The sequence below is a fragment of the Pseudophryne corroboree genome, chromosome 6, assembly GCF_028390025.1.
Source record: "Pseudophryne corroboree isolate aPseCor3 chromosome 6, aPseCor3.hap2, whole genome shotgun sequence".
Classification (NCBI taxonomy): Eukaryota; Metazoa; Chordata; class Amphibia; order Anura; family Myobatrachidae; genus Pseudophryne; species Pseudophryne corroboree.
The window spans coordinates 738731622-738738776 of NC_086449.1; the positions used below are offsets into that span (position 1 = coordinate 738731622).

Here is a 7155-nt window from a genome sequence, read left to right on the forward strand (position 1 = left end):
CCAAAATTTTTTTTGGGAATTGTAAAAATAACATATGTATTTTTAATTAAATTTGTTCTTTATTTTTTATTTGCAAAATTGTTTTACATTTTGGACATGAATTCAACACAGAAAAAATGTACGCTCCTGCAGTAAGTTGACACCACATTTGTCAAAGCATTTTATTGTAGTATATTTGACAAACTTTAGTTTTGTATTCTTCATCTTTGTTTTTTTTTTTTTTAAAAAAGTGTGTGATGTCAATATATATTGCAGCAGAAGCCCTACCTCCCCAACCCACGCCAGCACTCCCACCCCAACCGCAAGCCCCACAACCACAGCCGGCTCCTCATCAACCAAGGCAACGGAGGCGTGCTAGGCCACCAATTTTCCGAACCCGTGTCCTACTTTTTGGGATGCCAGATGATGTGGTGGTGCGTAGATACCGGCTGCCACCACATCTAATCCTAGACACTCTCTCCATAATAGAGAGTGATCTGGAGTCTGAAATTCGGTATCCTACAGCAATACCACCATTGACACAATTCCTTGCAGTGTTACATTTTTTGGCTACAGCCTCATATCAGCATGTTGTGGGAGACCTGGTTGGCATGTCGCAGGGCCAGTTCAGTAAGGTCCTGCGGCGTGTCTGCCAGGCTTTCCTAAAGCGGGTGAAGCAGTTCATTGATATGCCTTTGGATGTTGGTGCCCTAGATGTGGTGAAGCGGCAATTTGCGGAAGGTGGTAGTCGCTTCCCACATGTTATTGGGGTTGTGGATGGCACACATGTTGCTATTCAGCCACCAAGACATAATGAAGAAATTTTTAGAAACAGGAAACTGTTTCATTCTCTGAATGTAATGGTTGTTTGTGGGCCATCCCTCCAGATCCTTTCCCTGAATGCAAAGTTTACTGGAAGTTCCCATGATGCATATGTCATTAGACAATCAGGGATATGGCAGAGATTAAGATCAAGTCAACGAGCAGACATGTGGTTATTGGGTGAGTTTTTGCTTTAATTTTTGAAACAAACAAAAATAACTTGACAAATATACTATTTTGAAATATTGGATTATCTACCAACAGGAGACCGTGGATATCCTTGCACCCCCTGGCTCATGACTCCTTACCGTAATCCCAGGCCAGGACCACAGATGGCATTTAACTCCGCGCTTACTGCCACTAGGCAGCTGGTGGAGCGCACAATTGGTGTCCTTAAAGGGCGGTTTCGTGTGCTCCACCGCACTGGTGGCGACATCATGTATTCGCCGGAGATGGCAAGTAAAATAGTGGTCCTGTGCGCAATACTACATAATATCGCGGTAAGGAGTAGTGTAGAGCTTCCTCAGGCAGAGGAATTGCCTGATGAGGAGCCAGGGGTTGGTCCACGCTTCGGTGGGGGGAGTGTGACACGGAGGGGGAGCCAAGTGAGGGCAAGAATTGTTGCAGAATATTTCAGGTATAGTGTTTTTATATTTTATATTTGCAGAAATAATACAACACAGTATGCTTATGTTTTTTAAACCATGATTGCATTTTGTATGATCTTGTAAAGTGATTGGGTAAGGCTTTTGTTGTGTTGGAATGGGTAATTGATTTTTTTAACAAAAACCAAAAACACGTTAAGCTTACAATGTTTATTTAGAAATTTAAATACTGTAATGTTAATAAATAGTGTCCTTATTTATTTTATATCCTCAAATCCTGATTATGTAACCAAACACACAAACAAATGATACTCAATGTTTCACACTTTGTGACTGTCCAGCTGAATGATCACACGAACTGTGGTGAGTACACAGATATGTATAGTAATTTTATCTAAAGTCTGTGTCTCTGTGTGTGTTTTGTTTTCTTAAATTTGTGTTCAAAACATTTTCGCTTCTGCTAATGCGAATTTCCGCTCGTGCCAAATAACACTCTGCTCTTCACAGCATTGCAAAGATCAATAAAGTTATTAGAAATGACAACATAGATTTTTGACCAATCACATGCTAACAGACACTATAAATATATGCCCAAATAAGGAAAACGCCATTGCCATGATGCGTGCAGCACCGTTCACCAGGCGGGAGCTCCGCGTGCTGGTTGCGGTGATGGACCGCCGCGTAGGCCGCGTTGGGCGCTTCATCCCCAATCGGGTGAAGCGCGAGGCCTACGCGGAGGTCCGCCGCCTGCTGCGGACTCGCGTCCGCAGCAGGCGGACAATCATCCAGCTAGAAAGGAGGTGGAGTGATCTCCGTAGGAGGACTCCAGATTTGTTGGCGGAGATCCGCCAGCAAATTCGGGCTCTGCATACACGAAGTAAGTTACCTTACATAATGTTTTGGGTCAAAATTGTGCTAATGGGTGATTTTCCAAGTTTAGGGCTTCCGGAATTTATGGTTCAATTGTTCAATACAATGTGCACTGCAGGGGAAGCATATGTAACATGTGCAGAGAGAGTAATTTTTGGGTGGGGTATGTTAAATCTGCATATAAATTTGCATTGTTAAAATAAAGCAGCATGTATTTACCCTGCCCATAATTACACAAACCAACAAAATCTAACTCTCTCTGCACATGTTATATCTGCCACCCCTGCAGTGCACATGCTTTTGGCCAATTGCAAACGAAATTCCTGCTGTAATCCCCTTGGAATTTCAATCATTTTACAGTAAATGGTAGGCTAATTGCAACCTGCTGTGTCCTTTTTTGGAAATTATGACACTGTGTGTGGTTAGGGAAAACAGTACTGACTGTAGCAAAGTAACACCAAACAAGTGCATGTTTCAAACAAATAAGAAGCAGGCAGGAAAAAGAACCAAAAAACTTGATCAGTGCTGGCTATATAATAAGGTTCCTGGAATAGTAATCTGGTGATGTTGCCTAGACCAATCACTATGACTCAATTGACTAGATGAAGGAATGAGCTTCAAAGTAAAAATTTGGACTCATTTTGTTTGCTGTGGCCAACATGAAGAGGATCTTAACATGTTTGCTTTGCTATTACAAAAAAAAAAGCATTTAACATTGAACAGAACATTGAGAAAAGAAATTGATTACTATGTAATTTCTCATGTTTACAAAATTTGTACACAATTATCATTCTAGGACAACAACAACTGCAAAACTCACCACCCCCTTCCCCTTCCCACTCCCCCTCACCTTCACACTCCCCCTCCCCTTCTCACTCCCCCTCCCCTTCTCACTCCCCCTCCCCTTCACAGTCCCCCTCAGCTTCCCAGTCCCCCTCAGCTTCCCAGTCCCCCTCAGCTTCCCAGTCCACCTCATCTTCCCAGTCCACCTCAGCTTCCCAGGCCCCATCAGCTTCCCTGGCCCACTCCACTTTCCATTCCCCTTCTCACCACACCTCTCCATCTCTTTCTGGGACCCCTTCTCCTCCTTCCCATACCCCTTCTCCTTCTAATTCTACATCCCAATCTGAACCCCCCACACCCTCTATTGCCTTAACTTTCTCTCCGCCCCCCTCGCCCTCTCAATCAGACCCCCCCTCTGAAATTGGCAACCAAATCCAGCCTCCTTCCCCCATCCAGCCTCCTGCCCCAATCCCTCCTCCTTCCCCAATCCCTCCTCCTTCCCCAATCCCTCCTCCTTCCCCAATCCCTCCTCCTTCCCCCATCCAGCCACCTTCCCCCATCCAGCCAACATCCCCACCCAGTGAATGGGCAGAGGAAGCCCCTGCAGACCGGTCCGGGAGTCTTGAGGTTGCCGTGGAAAGTAAGTTTTGTTTTATAATGAAAAAAATGATTACCCACTTACACTTACAATGTCAAAACATGCAGTGTTGTACTGTTTGAATTCTTGGACCCTGGACAAATATTTGAAAATTTCATCATGGTGTACATGTTGCCTTTACATATTTGTGAGTGTCATTATATGTACAGTGTGTATGTGTGCAATGTTTTGTGTGTCCACTCTAGGTTGACACTCATTAGGTAGCCAGGGTTGCCAGGAGAACAGGGTTTATATGTGTTAGTTTTTCTGGTAAACAGTTAGACCTGAGTGGAGTTTAGTATGTTGTTTGCCTTTTACACTTGGGCCTGTGTAGTCTGAATATTTACACTTACAAATCACATGCTTCACTTTGTTATGCAGCCTAATGACACACTGTTTTTTTGTGTGTAAGTTACATTCTCAAAATTACTAATTGTTCTAGTCAAACCTGTTTGCACTTATTTAGTAAGGGCAGCTTTCAGGGAGTGTGGGAATGCTATGATATGTTGGCCTTCTGAAGATGTGGATATGCAGTGTGATGATGCAGGACCAACCCCCTAAAAATAAAATACAAATAAAACAACAAATGGGAATGAATGCCAACATGGTGTAACATTGACGAAGATGGTAGTTATCTTTAACATGGGATGTCGGACATAGCAACCAATAAGATTATACTTTAAAAATTGGGATCCACTTCTACAATATAATAATCATATTTTTGCTTGATTGCTATGGGCAACGTTCCATCTTAAATATAACTCACATAGTAGTAAATTTAACACATGGTCTGGAACACTTTAAAATCTGATAAAAAGGCTGAGCAGGCTTGTGTGTTCTGCTAATGATTGTACCATAAAACAGCCAGGATGTAGTAACTTTGCCATTAAAGCAGGCCTGTCCAAACTGCGGCACTCCAACTGTTGAGAAACTACACATCCCAGCATGCCCTGACACAGCTTTGCCATTCCCTGACCACAAAACTGTGTAAAGGCATGCTGGTATATGTAGTTTCACAACAGCTGGAGTCCAGCAGTTTGGACATGCCAGCATTTAAGTGTGCTTTGCGCCTTGCTTGGATAATAAGTAATGTAATTAAGTTATTAATGTTTGTGTTGCATCTTAATTTCAGATGTTGCAGTTGGAGATCCAACAAGTTTATCCGGGATTCTTTACACCATGCGCCTACACCTGCAAGGAATCATGAATTGTGTTGACCAATTGCAAAAATTTGCTTGATTTTGATTATTTGTTTAAAAAAAAAAAAAATTATTAACCAAAAAAAAAAAAAAAAAAGTTGATTAAAGTTAACCGGGTGTTGTGTTTATTAATGCAAAAAAGGATCAGCAGATTGGCAGGCAGAATTTGTTTGCAAAAAACATTACACACATCTAACGTTACATTTTTACCAAAAAAAACAGGAGATTATTGTGTTAAGAAACATGTAAAAACCTTCATTCACAAACAACACCTTTTAAAAAAAAAAAAAGTGAAAAAAAAACAAAAAACTATTTTACACTTTTACATGTTGATGGGCAATTATGGCAACAAAGTGTTAATCTGGTTTTTTTTTCAGACTTAATTGTTTAGGAACATTATCAATCATTACACTAATTGGGTTCGTAATTGAAAAGGGCTTGTGGACTTTAAAAGGAAAGGTGTAATTTCACTTAATAGCCAAAAAAAACATTTTTGTGCGTTTTACCTTAAAAGTGTGCACTTTTACGGTAAAATGTGTAAATCTACTCAAACTTAGTATTTTTACGATTAAGTATGTGTTATTGCGATGGTTTCGCAATGCTGCGATGGTTTCGCATTACTGCGATGTCATTTGGCGTACGCCCACTTTGTGTAATACTGCGTGCGAATTTGCAAAAATACGTTGAGGGCGGAGGTTCGCAAATTTACTACATTAACGCAACTTTGCGAATATGTTGTGCGACCGAAAAACTTAGCGATCAACTCGGAATGAGGGCCATAATCTGTAACTTAAACACAACGTAACCAAATTAAACCCAAGTGAAGGAGAAAACTCAAAAAACCTCCCGTGGACCTTGATAGAACAGCCAATTGAAATTAGGCCCCCTCGGAGGAAAAATTTTAAAAATTCACTTCACACCCTCGATTCCTGAACGGTAAGCGTTCAAAAACCGACGAGTAAACGCGTTTTTGTGTTAGCGCAACAGGCGCACTTATAACTTATCTATACGGACATAGGACTTATAGGAGGCCGACCTCCAGCGACCCAACTCCCGAATAGCCGGCGGTGATGAACCAGCGGCCGCCGCATGGGTAGCCGCCCCAATCCGAAAGGAATGAGTACCGAAGTCCGCCTCCTGCAAGCCCAGCGCCGTCAAACATTTCTTGAACACAGATGCAAACTGAAACTTTGTCAGAGGGTCCGACTGCGCGTGCACCAGCAACTGGTTGCCCCCCGGAGGTCTTAACCGCACATACTCTTGCGTCAACCGCAGCGGGCAAACGCCCGTTCCCTCCTGAGCCTCCAAGGACAACCAGCGACCCCGACCTGTTTGATCTGTCTTGGATCGCACAATCCTACAGAGCAACAGGCCCTCTTGCAAGCGCACATTCTCGTAGAGCAGACCCGATTCCCGGGACGCCTTGCTGCTCGCCACTAACTCGCTCACCCGGAAAGCCCCGAAGAAGGCCAGGGCATACGCGCTACTAAACAATACCACCTCAAATTCCGAGGACGCAATCTGAGGTAGCACACGCAGCAATTCTGCTAGCAGCTGCAATGTTATAGGCCTACGTGAATCCGCAGGCGCCGGGTGCAACCTAGCCCAACCTTTCAGCGCTCTGGAAAGGACAAACGACCCCGTGGGGTCCGTCGTCCCGTGGAGCCGCGAGTGAAAGGCGATGCCCGCAAGGGCAGTAGCCATGGCCGCTTTTGACCTACCGTTTTGGTAATGCTCCCAAACAAAGGTCAACAGGGCGTCGGCCGAGGACTCACCTGCTACCCCGTACCTACTCTGAAAGGCTGACCAATCCCGCCATGCAGCATCATACGCTCGTAGCGTGGAGGGAGCCAGAGCACACCTGGCTAAAGCAGTTAAACCGATTCGACCATCTGCCAGACAGAAGGTGGGCATTGTAACCCCTCCGCCTCCGCTCCCGGAACCAACGTCCTGAATTTGTCAAATTGGAACCGGGACAATGCATCCGCAATTCCATTGTCAACTCCAGGAACGTGGCGAGCCCTAAAATTAATATTGCGCTGCAAACAAACTAACACTAAATGCCTTAGCAGTCGCAGTGCCTGCGGTGAGGAGGAACGCTGATTATTAATCGCATGTACTACCCCCAAGTTGTCGCAAAGAAACAAGATGTCCCTATTTGCGAACCGTCCGGCCCATAACTCAAGCGCCACTATGATCGGGAACAATTCCAGCAACAGAAGGTTCTTGGTAAACCCGCGCGTTACCCAAGATGCCGGCC

General features: G+C 44.0%; 1 long non-coding RNA gene across 1 annotated transcript; it reads left to right on the forward strand.

The window, feature by feature from the left end:
* Window positions 1–236: 236 nt before the first annotated feature.
* Window positions 237–4916, forward strand: LOC134933347 (uncharacterized). The gene is made up of 3 exons (XR_010179679.1): window positions 237–981; window positions 1066–3699; window positions 4829–4916. It is a non-coding gene; the product is annotated as an uncharacterized LOC134933347 (long non-coding RNA).
* The last annotated feature ends 2239 nt before the right edge of the window (window positions 4917–7155 follow it).